This window comes from Carcharhinus amblyrhynchos, chromosome 33, assembly GCF_965287045.1.
Source record: "Carcharhinus amblyrhynchos chromosome 33, sCarAmb.v2.hapA, whole genome shotgun sequence".
Classification (NCBI taxonomy): Eukaryota; Metazoa; Chordata; class Chondrichthyes; order Carcharhiniformes; family Carcharhinidae; genus Carcharhinus; species Carcharhinus amblyrhynchos.
In genome coordinates, this window is record NC_137356.1 from 6,940,077 (window position 1) to 6,953,240 (window position 13,164).

The window sequence follows — 13,164 nt, forward strand, 5'->3', positions numbered from 1 at the left end:
AGCAGATTTTGTTTGTGTAGCTTAGTTAGGGCATCACAACTGGCACAGGCTTGGAGGGCCGAAGGGCCTGTTCCTGTGCTGTACTTTTTTATGTTCTTTGATTCCAAGGTAGACTCTTAATTCCCGATATTTTTTATTGAATTCAAATTCCACCACCTGCCGTGGTGGGATTCGAACCCGGGTCCATAAGAACATAAGAACATAAGAACATAAGAAATAGGAGCAGGAGTAGGCCATCTAGCCCTTCGAGCCTGCCCTGCCATTCAATAAGATCATGGCTGATCTGTCGTGTCTCAGTTCCACATTCCCGCCCTCTCCCCACAACCCTTAATCCCCTCTCTTATCAAAAACCCATCAACCTGCGTCTTAAAAATATTTAGTGAGGCAGCCTCCACCACTTCAACGGGCAGAGAATTCCAGAGATTCACCACCCTTTGAGTGAAGAAGTTCCTCCTCAACTCCGTTCTAAACCGCCTCCCCTTTATCTTGAGGTTGTGCCCCCTAGTCCTACTGTCTTTTTTGAGCGGGAAGAGTCTCTCCACCTCTATCCTATCCATCCCATTCATCATCTTATACGTCTCAATGAGATCTCCCCTCATTCTTCTAAACTCTAACGAGTACAAGCCTAGTTTATTCAGCCTCTCCTCATAGCTCAACCCCCTCAACTCCGGTATCAGCCTAGTAAACCTCCTCTGCACTCCCTCCAGGGCCAAAATATCTTTGCGCAGGTGCGGCGCCCAAAACTGCACACAGTACTCCAGCTGCGGCCTCACCAATGCCCTATACAGCTGCAGCAAGACCTCCCTACTTTTATATTCAATCCCCCTCGCTATGAAGGCCAGCATCCCATTCGCCTTCCTGACCACCGGCTGCACCTGCAGGCTGGGTTTTTGCGACTCATGCACAAGGACCCCGAGGTCCCTCTGCACCATCGCCCCCAGAATATTAGCTGAGTTTCTGGATTAATAATCCAGCGGTAATACCAAGAAGCCATCGCCTAGGAGATTAATACTGTCTGCAGAGTTGAACCTTGGTAGGAATCAATATTATCGATGGGGCTTGTCGGTGTGGGGTTGGGGGGCGGGTGTTGGTAGATGGGTTAGTGCAAGAAGAGAAAGTGTGCCAACAGTACGGAAGTAACAGTGACTCATTTCACTTTTAAGATTAAATCAAAGAGCTTCCATTAGCTCCGATTGTGACACTGTTCCTGTAATGAATCATTCTGTAGTCTGTGATTCACCGTCCCCCTTGTATGGGAAATGAAGTGATGAGTCAAGTGTTAATCTTGGCAGAATGAAGCCCAGTCCCATCAAGGAGAGCAAAGAGATCTTAGTCATTGCCACTTAGTTGTCCTTTCTGGGCCAGGGATAGGGTGAGCAGTCATGGGAATGACATTCGGATTACTGACCAATCAAATGGACATTTTGAGAGGCGGTGAAGGAACTACAAGGGGAGGGTCGGTGGGGTGGGTGGGGGGGGGTGGAGAGAAATGATTCTGGAGTTACATGGGGTTAGTTTAAAAACTATAAAGTTTATTTATCGGTGTCACAAGTCGACTTACATTAACACTGCAATGAAGTTAATGTGAAAGTCCCCTAGTCGCCACACTCCGGCGCCTGTTCGGGTACACTGAGGGAGAATTTAGTAAGGCCAATACATCCTAACCAGCACATCTTTAGGACTGTGGGAGGAAACCGGAGCATCCAGCGGAAACCCACGCAGATACGGGGTGGGGGGGGGGGGAGAGAATGTGCAGACTCCACTCCCCCTGACACTAAGGGGCAATTTAGCACGGCCAATCCACCTAACTCACACGTCTTTCAGACTGTGGGAGGAAACCCACACAGACACAAGGAGAATGTGCAGACTCCACACAGACCGTGACCCGAGCCAGGAATCGAACCCGGGTCCCTGGCACTGTGAGACAGCACTGCTAACCACTGTGCCACCAGTGGAACGTGGGCCACCAGCACAGAACAATTTGCTGAAAGGGAAGCACGGTGGCACAGTGGTCCACACTGATAATGACCAGAATATCTGTTTTCATAATACTGATTAAAGGAAAAATATTCTTCAAAATTCCACTGTGGAATCTTTTGCATCGGTTTGGCAGCATAGACCTCAGTTTACTGTCTGCTTGTCAGTCCAAAGATGTGACGTTAAGCTGGATTGACCATGCTAAATTTCCCCTTAGTGTCTTTGATTTGATTTATTCTCGTTGCATGTACTAATATACAGCGAAAAGCATTGTTTCTTGCGCGCCATACAGGCAAAGCATACCGTTCATAGAGAAGGAAAGGAGAGAGTGCAGAATGTAATGTTATAGCGAAGGTGTAGAGAAAGATCAACTTAATATATGGTAGGTCCATTCAAAAGTCTGATGTCAGCAGGGAAGAAGCTGTCCTTGAGTCAGTTGATACGTGATCTCAGGGTTTTGTATTGCTTTTCTGATGGAAGAAGGTGGAAGAGAGAATGTCCAGGGTGCGTGGGGTCCTTAATTATACTGGCTGCTTTCCCGAGACAGCGGTAAGTGTAGACGGGGTCAATGCATGGGAACATAGGAACATAAGAACATAAGAAATAGGAGCAGAAGTTGGCCATCTAGCCCTTCGAGCCTGCCCCACCATTCAATAAGATCATGGCTGATCTGTCGTGGCTCAGTTCCACATTCCCGCCCTCTCCCCATAACCCTTAATCCCCTCGCTTATCAAAAACCCATCAACCCGCGTCTTAAAAATATTTAGCGAGGTAGCCTCCACCACTTCGAGAATTCCAGAGATTCACCACCCTTTGAGTGAAGAAGTTCCTCCTCAACTCCATTCTAAACCGCCCCCCCCCTTATCTTGAGGCTGTGCCCCCTAGTCCTACTGTCCTTTCTGAGCGGGAAGAGTCTCTCCACCTCTATCCTATCCATCCCATTCATCATCTTATACATCTCAATGAGATCTCCCCTCATTCTTCTAAACTCTAACGAGTACAAGCCTAGTTTATTCAGCCTCTCCTCATAGCTCAACCCCCTCAACTCCGGCATCAGCCTAGTAAACCTCCTCTGCACTCCCTCCAAGGCCAAAATATCCTTGCGTAAGTACGGTGACCAAAACTACACACAGTACTCCATCTGCGGCCTCACCAATGCCGTATACAGCTGCAGCAAGACCCCCCTACTTTTATATTCAATCCCCCTCGCTATGAAGGCCAGCATCCCATTTGCCTTCCTGACCACCTGCTGCACCTGCAGGCTGGGTTTTTGCGACTCATGCACAAGGACCCCGAGGTCCCTCTGCACCGTCGTCTGCTGCAGTTTTTCGCCACATAAGTAATAGTCCTTCCTACCATTATTCCTACCAAAGTGGACCACCTCACACTTGCCAACATTAAATTCCATTTGCCAGTTCCTGGCCCATTCGCCCAGCCTATCTAGATCCTTCTGTAGACTCTCCACACCCTCCGCGCAATTTGCCGTTCCACCAATCTTGGTGTCATCAGCAAATTTCGACACCATACACTCGGTTCCCTCCTCCAGATCATCTATATAAATGGTGAATAGCTGAGGTCCATTCAAAAGTCTGATGTCATCAAGCTGTCCTTGAGTCAGTTTGTACGTGACCTCAGGCTTTTGTATCTCTTTTCTGATGGAAGAAGGTGGAAGAGAGAATGTCCGGGGTGCGTGGGGTCCTTAATTATACTGGCTGCTTTCCCGAGGCAGCGGGAAGTGTCGACGGAGTCAATGGATGGGAGGCTGGTTTGAGTGACGGACTGGGCTTCGTTCACAACCCTTTGTAGTTCCTTGTGGTCTTGGGCAGAGCAGGAGCCCATACCAAGCTGTGATACAACCAGAAAGAATGCTTTCTATGGTGCGTCTGTAAAAGTTGGTGAATCATAGCTAGCAGGGTAAGTAAATGGTGTTACGGGGATAGGGCCTGGGTGGGACTGTCATCATTACAGGCTTGATGGGCCGAATGGTTGGAAATCTAAAACAAGAACAGGAGGTGCTGGAAAAACATAGCAGGTTTGGTAGCGTCTGTGGCAAGAGTTAAATCGAACGTGACTCTTCAGAAATGGGGAGATAGATCTTGGACTTGAGCACCATCTGGTGGTAAACTCATGATCTGACACAGCATTTTCTCAATCCCACACTAATGTAGGATTTTTCCCCAAGGTGCAAGTACATAAAATATTCCTGTACAGCTGGGCGTGTAAACCTGAGACACATGCTAGAGTTTTACCAGCACACCCGCCCCAGAGTCGGGGCGGACAAGGCTCACAGAACGGCATTCCCCGTTGGCCTCAGGCGAGATCTTACGAGCCTCGAGCGGGCGTGCCGGTAAAATTCCGGCATCCATCTTGCATCGTTCTTACTTATGGTCACACTTTCTCAGTGCAAATTTCATTGTCATTTCTGCACTGGCAGGAGGCAATACTGTGGTGGAATTGTCACTGGACCAGGAATCCTGAGACCCAGGGTAATGTTCTGGGGACCTGGGTTCCAATCCCACCACAGCAGATGGTGAAGTTTGAATTCAATAAAAAGGCGGAACAATTGTTGTAAAAACTCATCTGTTTCACTAATGTCCTTTAGGGAAGGAAATCTGCCGTCCTTACCTGTCTGGCCTACATGTGACTCCAGAGCCACAGCAATGTGATTGACTCAAAAATGCCCCTCTGAAATGGTCTAGCCAGCCACTCAGTTTAAGAGCAATTAGGGATGAGCATTAAGTGGGTGGCATGGTGGTTAGCATTGCTGCCTCACAGCACCAGGGACCCAGGTTTGATTCCAGCGTTGGGTGACTTTGTAGAGTTTGTACGTTCTTCCCGTGTCTGCGTGGTTTTCCTCCAGGTGCTCCGGTTTCCTCTCACACTCCAAGCTGCATAGGTTAGGTGGATTGGCCATGCTAAATTGCCCCTTAGTGTCAGGGGGACCAGCTAGGGTAAATGTGTGAGGTTATGGGGATAGGGCCTGGATGGGATTGTGGTCGGTGCAAACTTGATGGGATTCTATCAAATAGGGATTCTATGTCTGGGTTTCCTCCGGGTGCTCCCATTTCCTTCCATAGTCAGAAGATGTGTGGGTGAGGTGGATTGGCTTTGCTAAATTGCCTCGTAGTGTGAGGCAATCTTGTTCCAGATCGCCCCACAAGGGGAAACATTTGGTTTACATTTACTTTATCGATCCCTTTTAAAATTTTATATACCTCAATCAGATCCCCTCTCATCCTCCTAAACTCCAACGAGAACAAGGCCAAACTGTTTAATCTGTCCTCATACGTTAACTTGATTTGATTTATTTGATTTTATTATTGTCAAATGTATTAGTACACAGTGAAAAGTATTGTTTCTTGCGTGCCATACAAAGCATACCGTTCATAGAGAAGGAAAGGAGGGAGTGCAGAATGTAGTGTTACAGTCATAGCTAGGGTGTAGAGAAAGATCAACTTAATGTGAGGTAGGTCCATTCAAAAGTCTGACAGCAGCAGGGAAGAAGCTGTTCTTGAGTCAGTTGGTACGTGACCTCAGACTTTTATATCTTTAACCCTTTCATCCCCGAGCTATTTTTTTAAAATGACCAAGCTTTGGCTTACTATACACGTACCAATATGAGGAACTTGCTCTCACTATGACATTTTTGTACATTGGTTCCCCATCGACACAACTTTTTTTGAAATGTTTGCGAACGGCTCTCTAAAACTCCCTAGGTTGATTGGTCATGCTAAAAAGAAATTGCCCCCTTAGAGTCCTGAAATGTGTAGGTTAGAGGGATTAGCGGGTAAATATGTATTGGGGTGGGGCCTGGGTGGGATTGTGGTCAGTGCAGACTCGATGGGCCGAATGGCCTCTTTCTGCACTGTAGGGATTCTATGGTTTCTATGAAAACAGCTACCCCAGAGCTATCCGGATCGAGCCTGTCGAGTGCTGGTCTGCACCATAGCTTGGGAAGAGGTGGGGAGCACGTCAACCATCCCCGTGAAATACTTATCTCAAACTGATTCATCGTTAAGATTGAGACCTTTTATTAGCGAGTTTAAGATGAAGTAAGAGTTAGGTTGATTGATCATGGCAAATTGCCCAAAATGTGTAGGTTAAATGGATGGTTAATGGTTATGGGGATAAGGTGGGGAGAGGGTCTGGGTAAAATGCTCAGTCAGTGAGCTGGTACTGACTTGATGGGACGAATGGCTTCCCTATGCATTGCGGGGATTGTATGTTTGGAAAGTGGGAGTCACTGGCTAGGCCAGCATTTACAGACACCTTCGACCTCTCTTTACAACAATCTGAGGTCCCTATCTGCTTTAAGAAGACAACCGTCTTTCCAGTGCCTAAGATAAACCAAGCAGCTTGCCATAATGACGATCGGCTGGTGGCTCTGACATCCATCATTATGAAATGCTTCGAAAAGTTAGTCATGGCACGAATCAATTCCAGCCTCCTGGACCACCTGGATCCACAAGAGTTTGCCTATCACCGCAACAGATCCACAACAGGCCCCATTTCCCTGTCCCTGCACTCAACCCTGGAACACCAAGATAACAAGGACACCTATGTCAGACTCCTATTTATTGACTACGGCTCAGTCTTCAACATCATTATTCCCACAAAACTCATCTCCAAACTTTGGGCCTCGGCTCCTCCCTCTGCGACTGGATCCTGAACTTCCGAACTCACAGACCACAATCAGTAAGGATAAGCAACAACACCTCTTCCACGATCATCCTTAATATCGGTGCCCCACAAGGCTGTGCCCTCAGCCCCCTCACTATACTTCTTATACACCTATCACTGTGTGGCCAAATTCCCCTCCAATTCGATTTTCAAGATTGCTGATGACCCCACCATATTGGGTTGGATCCCAATGATGAGACAGAGCACAGGAATGAGATAGAGAATTTGGTGAATGGATACAGCCACAATAATCTCTCCCTCAGTGTCAACAAAATGAAGGAGATTGTCATCGACTTCAGGAAGCGTAAAGGAGAACATGCCTCTGTCTACATCAAGGGGGACAAAGTAGAAAGGGTTGAGAGCTTCAAGTTTCTAGGTGTCCAGATCACCAACAACCTGTCCTGGTTCCCCCAGTGCTGACATTATAGTCAAGGAAGTCCACCAATGCCTCTACTTTCTCAGGAGACTAAGGAAATTTGGCATTTCAGCTACTACTCTCACTAACTTCCATAGATGCACCATAGAAAGCATTCTTTCCGAATGTATCACAGCTTGGTATGGCTCCTGCTCTACCCAAGACCGCAAGAAACTACAAAAGGTTGTAAATGTAGCCCTATCCATCACACAAACCAGCCTCCCATCCATTGACTCTGTCTACACTAAGACTGGAATTGAACCCGGGTCCCTGGCGCTGTGAGGCAGTATAGTTGGAACAGCTTCTTGTAAAGCACTAAATTGGTTGAATTTGGATTATTTCAAAGCATCCTGCTAGTTGCTTATTAGCTCTCATAGAATCCTATAGAGCAGAAGGAGGCCATTTGACCCATTGAGTCTGTACTGACCATAATCCCACCCAGACCCTATCCCCATAACCCCATACATTTACTCTAGCCAGTCCCCCTGACACTCAGGGTCAATTCAGCATGGCCAATCCACCTAACCCCCACATCTCTCGACATCTTTCTCGCTGACCCAACACTTCTATTTGCTGATTGTTGGGTTATGCCTACCCAATGCTTTATGTTTAAATTAGAAACTCATTGTGATATTTGTAGGTGTGATGTTTATCGAGGGTGCTTGGAAACGCGTTGGTGGAAACTTGGCTGAAGCTGTGAAGAGAAAGCCAAGACATCCCCGTTCCATCTGCTGCTCTTGCTGCGAGGAACAGAAGGTGTTGACTCGTGCGGCACTGAGTCACACGGAGGAGAAAGATCCCAGCTCCAACCCCAGTCTCAGATTGGGTGGGTGACTGGGCAGCTGTACTGTACGTGAATGTATATCCTCCTTAAAGGCACAGTGTTAGCAAGACAAAACGGAGCTAGGAGCCAATGGAGGCCAATGAGCACAGTGGCTAATGGGTGAACACAAGTTGGTGCACATTAGGATAAGGGCAACAGAGTTTAGAATCATAGAATCCCTACAGTGCAGAAGGAGGCCATTTGGCCCATCGAACCTGCACTGACCACAATCCCACCCATGCCCTACCCCCCCCCCCCTTAACCTCACATATTTACCCTACTGTCTGTATGGAATCTGCACATTCTCTCCATGTCTGCGTGGGTTTCCTCTGGGTGCTCCAGTTTCCTCCCACATCTGAAAGATGTGCTGGTTAAACACCTTGAACCGAACAGGCGTTGGAGTGTGGCGACTAGGAGAATTTCACAGAAACTTCATTGCAGTGTTAACGTTAGCCTTACTTGTGACTTATAAATAAACTTTACTAATCCCCCTGACACTAAGAGGCAATTTAGCACAGCCAATCCAATTAACCTGCACATCTTTAGATTATGGGAGGAAACTGGAGCACCCGGAGGAACCCCTTGTAGACACGGTGAGAACATGCAGACGCCACACAGACAGTGACCCAAGCTGGGATTCGAACCCAGATCCCCGAGTGTTGTGAAGCAGCAGTGCTAACCACTGTGATACCGTGCTGCCCTTAATTTAGATTGAGCTTAAGTTTATCTTTCTTTTTTAATTTTTATTTATTAGTGTCACAAGTAGGCTTATATTAACACTGCAATGAAGTTACTGTGAAACTCTCCTAGTCGCCACACTCCAGCGCCTGTTCGGGCACACTGAGGGAGAATTTAACACAGCCAATGCACCCTAACCAGCACGCCTTTTGGAGTGTGGGAGGAAACCAGAGAAGGGGAGAATGTGCTAACTCCACACAGTGACCCAAGCCAGGAATTGAACCCGGGTTCCTGGTGCTGTGAGGCAGCAGTGCTAACCACTGTGCCACCCATACAGAATGTAAAAGATGGAATGCCAACCGGAAGTACATTGGAATGATTCTGGAGGTAACAAAAGCAGGAACGTTACAGGAACGGATGGGCTGAGGTAGAGGTGGAGTTGAGTAAGGGCCATCACAGTGGCACGGTTGTTGGCACTGCTGCCTCACAGCACCAGGGATCCGGGTTCGATTCCCGGCTCGGGTCACTGTCTATGCAGAGTCTACAGTTCTCCCCGTGTCTGTGTGGGTTTCCTCGGGTGCTCCAGTTTCCTCCCAAAGATGTGCAGATCAGGTTGATTGGCCATGCTAAATTAACCCTTAGTATCAGAAGGATTAACAGGGTAAATACAATGGATTTTGGGGATAGGGCCTGGGTAAAATTGTTATTGTTTAAAAATTATTCATTCATGGGACATGGGCATCGCTGGAAGGGTCAGCATTTATTGCTCATCGCTAATTGCCCTTGGAAGGTAGTTGAGAGTCAACCACATTGCCGTGGCTCTGGAGTCACATGTAGGCCAGACCAGGTAAGGACAATAGATTTCCTTCCCTAAGGCTCATTAGTGAACCAGATGGGTTTTTCTGACAATGGTTTCGTGGTCATCAGTTGATTCTTAATTCCAATTTTTTTTTTCATTGAATTCAAATTCCACAATCTGCTGTGGTGGGACTCAAACCCAGGTCCCCAGAACATTAGCTGAGTTTCTGGATTAATAGACTAGTGATAACACCACTAGGCCATCACCTCTCCCTGTGGTTGTTGCAGCCTCGATGGGCTGAATGGCCCCCTTCTGCACTGTGGTGATTTTATGAATGTAATAAATGTTGCAATCACTGAGCCTGTCAGTAGGGGGCAGCAAGAGTTTGCGGAGCCAGGGTAGGAATGCATTGTGCAGTGTGAGGGCTTTTAATGGCGAGCAGCTACAACTCAGCATCAGCTGCATTCTTTCTCTCCCCCTCCCCAAAGGTTTTATGCTTCCTGTATTTGCAAACGTTATCGCCTTTAGTTTTGCTTTTCTATCTGACTGTGCAAGTCCTGCTGCCACTACCCCCCACACTCATAGAATCCTTCCAGTACAGAAGAAGGCCATTCAGCCCATTGGGTCTGCACTGCTAGCAATCCATTCCAGGCCCTATCCCCATAACCCCATGCATTTACACTAGCTAGTCCCCTGATACTAAAGGGCAATCTAGCATGGCCATTCCACCCAACCTGCACATCTTTGGACACTAAGGGGCAATTTAGTGGTGGCATGGTAGCTCAGTGGTTAGCATTGCTACTTCACAGCTCCAAGAGCCTGGATTTGATTCCTGGCTTGGGTCACTGTGTGGAATTTGCATATTCTCCCCATGTCTGCGTGGGTTTCCTCTGGGTCTCTGATTTCCTCCCACACTCCAAAGATGTGATGGTTAGGTCGATTGGCCATGCTAAAATTGCCCCTTCGTGTCCTGAGATGTATAGATTAGAGGTGTATGTAGACTTTTGTAACAAGGAGGCAGGACAGTGACATGAGTACTGTTTTGACATTGTGGATTCAGAGGGTGCAGTTACCAATTCAAGTCCTGCCCAGGCAGATCTGTGTTCGCATTGCTCAGATCCTAGCTGACTCAAGGCTAAAGTACTTAGAAGAATTGCTTGGCTGGCACAGTGGCACAGTGGTTAACACTGCTGCCTCACAGCATCAGGAATCCAGGTTTGATTCCTGCCTCAGGTCACCACTGCCTGTGTGGAATTTTTCTTTTTGGACAGACTGTCAGAAGATCTGATGAGACAAGTTAAATCCTGGCTGTATTTGCAGGGGTGGCACGGTTGTGCAGTGGTTAGCACAGGTTTGATTCCTGGCTTGGGTCACTGTGTGGAGTTTGCACATTCTCCCCATGTCTGCATGGGTTTCCTCCGCGTGCCCCGGTTTCCTCCCGCAGTTTAAAAATGTGCGGGTAAGTTGATTGGCCATGCTAAATTGATGCTCGTGCCCTAGGGGGATTAGCAGGGTAAATGTGTGGGGTTACGGGAATATGGGTGTGATTGTGGTCAGTGTAGACTCAATGGGCCAAATGGTCTCCTTCTGCCCTGTAGGGATTCTGTTGAAAATAGACACATGGCACAGGCTCTCTTCCAACAATTAGAAATGTAAATGTTAAAAAAGCAAGGAATTAAGACGTCTTGTGGGTTAAAAAAATCCTCAGGCTCCCTGAGTGTTTTCTAAACCTGGTTTAAGGCCACATTTCATGTGTTGTCCAACCAATGTGGCGTAACTACTTGCTTCACTTCGGAGTCACGTCAGGACAAGTCTGCGCTACAAATAATGCAAATAAAAGGGATCCTTTCTTATTCATCCACATGAAGCAGCAAGTATTTATTGCCATCCTGGTGACTGTGTATCCACTGGCATCCCCTCCTGTAGTAAATAAAAGAAACCGACGGAGGAGAAATAAGTGTGCTCCTCCGTCTTTGTATCTAACCCTCTTACAGTGACCTGAGGTGTCTGAACCACGACCGCTGAAAAGCTGTCTCAACTGTAACGGATCGGTATTTCCATTTTCTGTGATTTTTTTATCCTTCCAGCCGTGCATGAAATTGCTTAGCAGCTGTGACGAGAGAGGGGGGATCAGCTTCCTGTCTGTGCTGTATTTAAAACTAAAGCCTGTGGTAAATGTAGTTTAACATTGAAGAACGTTACATTTTTCATGGAAGATCTCTTCATGAAATGGTTTATGTATCACAGTTGTAAATAACTGAGGGAGGGAAACCTGCAGTGTTGATTCTTAAAAATATACTCTCATGTTTTCTTAAATTCTCTGGTGCTTAGTGCTCGAGGCTCTGCTGCTAGTGCCAGGGACCCAGTTCAATTCTGGCCTTGGGTTATGTGGAGTTTGCACGTTGTCTGCATGGGATTCGCCCGGGTGCTCTGGTTTCCTCCCACAGTCCAAAGATGTGTGGGTTAGATTGGCCATGCTAAATTGTCCCTTAGTGTCCAAAGATGTCTTGGTTAAATGGATTGGCCATGCTAAATTTCCCCTTAAGTGTTCAAAGATGTATGGGTTAGGTGGATTGGCCATCCTAAATTGCCCCTTACTATCCAAAGATGTGCAGGTTAGTTGGATTGGCCATGCTAAATTGCCCCTTACTGTCCAAAGATGTCTAGGTTAGATGGGTTAGTCATGGTAAATGTGTGGGGTTACAGGGGTGGAGGGGATTCTATGATAGATCAACATTTTGAATATGACCTTACTTTTCAGGTTCTAATGATCAAAGGGGTGGCATGGTGGCACAGTGTTTAGCACTGCTGCCTCACAGCGCCAGGGACCCAGGTTCAATTCCCGGCTTGGGACATTGTCTGTGTGGAGTTTGCACGTTCTCCCCGTGTCTGCATGGATTTCCTCCGGGTGCTCTGGGTTCCTCCCACACTCCAAAGATGTGTGGATTAGGTGCATTGGCCATGCCCCTCAACATCAGGGTAAATAAGTGGAGCTATGGGGATAGGACCTGAGTGGGATTGTGGTCGGTGCTGACTCGATGGGCCAAATGGCCTCTTTCTGCACTGCAGGATTCTATGGTGGATCACAATTTTGAATACAACCTTTCTTTTCCGGGTATTTTGATCAAAATGTACCTAAAATACAATAAACTGTGCTGATCACAATCCCAGACATTTAATTCTGAGCAATTTAGAAAACTGTAACCATGGTATTCCGCTTTAGCATCGTCCCGGTCTCCAAGTTAAGAGGAATCTAAATTAGTGAAGAAAAATAATCATGTATTTTAAGACTGAAATCAAACAATTACATTTTATTAGAAAATGCTTCCTGTATTAAATCAAAATTAGTATTTTCTTAAAACGGTAGAATATTTTCTTAAAATAAATAGATGGTAGAAGACTATAATTTCATCGTGGGCTTATGATGACAAAAAAGGTCAAAGGTCGATGTGGTTTGTGACATCATTGGTATTTTTTGATCATAATATATATAGCATTATAATCCCTAACCATCCATAATCAAACAGTATTAAATTCAAAGCCCCAGCCTTGACAATGTTCCTCTCTCAGAGTAAAATATTCATATTTAAGGTTTGACAACAACCAATACATCTTTGACATAAACCTTAAGGGGCGGCACAGTGGTGAGCACTGCTGCCTCACAGCACCTGGGAGCCCTGTTCGATTCCCGGCCTTGGAATCAAAGCGGGACCCTGGTTCTATGAGACAGCAGTCTGACCCTGGAGTGGAATATGACAGTGATGGAATCCTACCGAACAATTAGCCTGATGC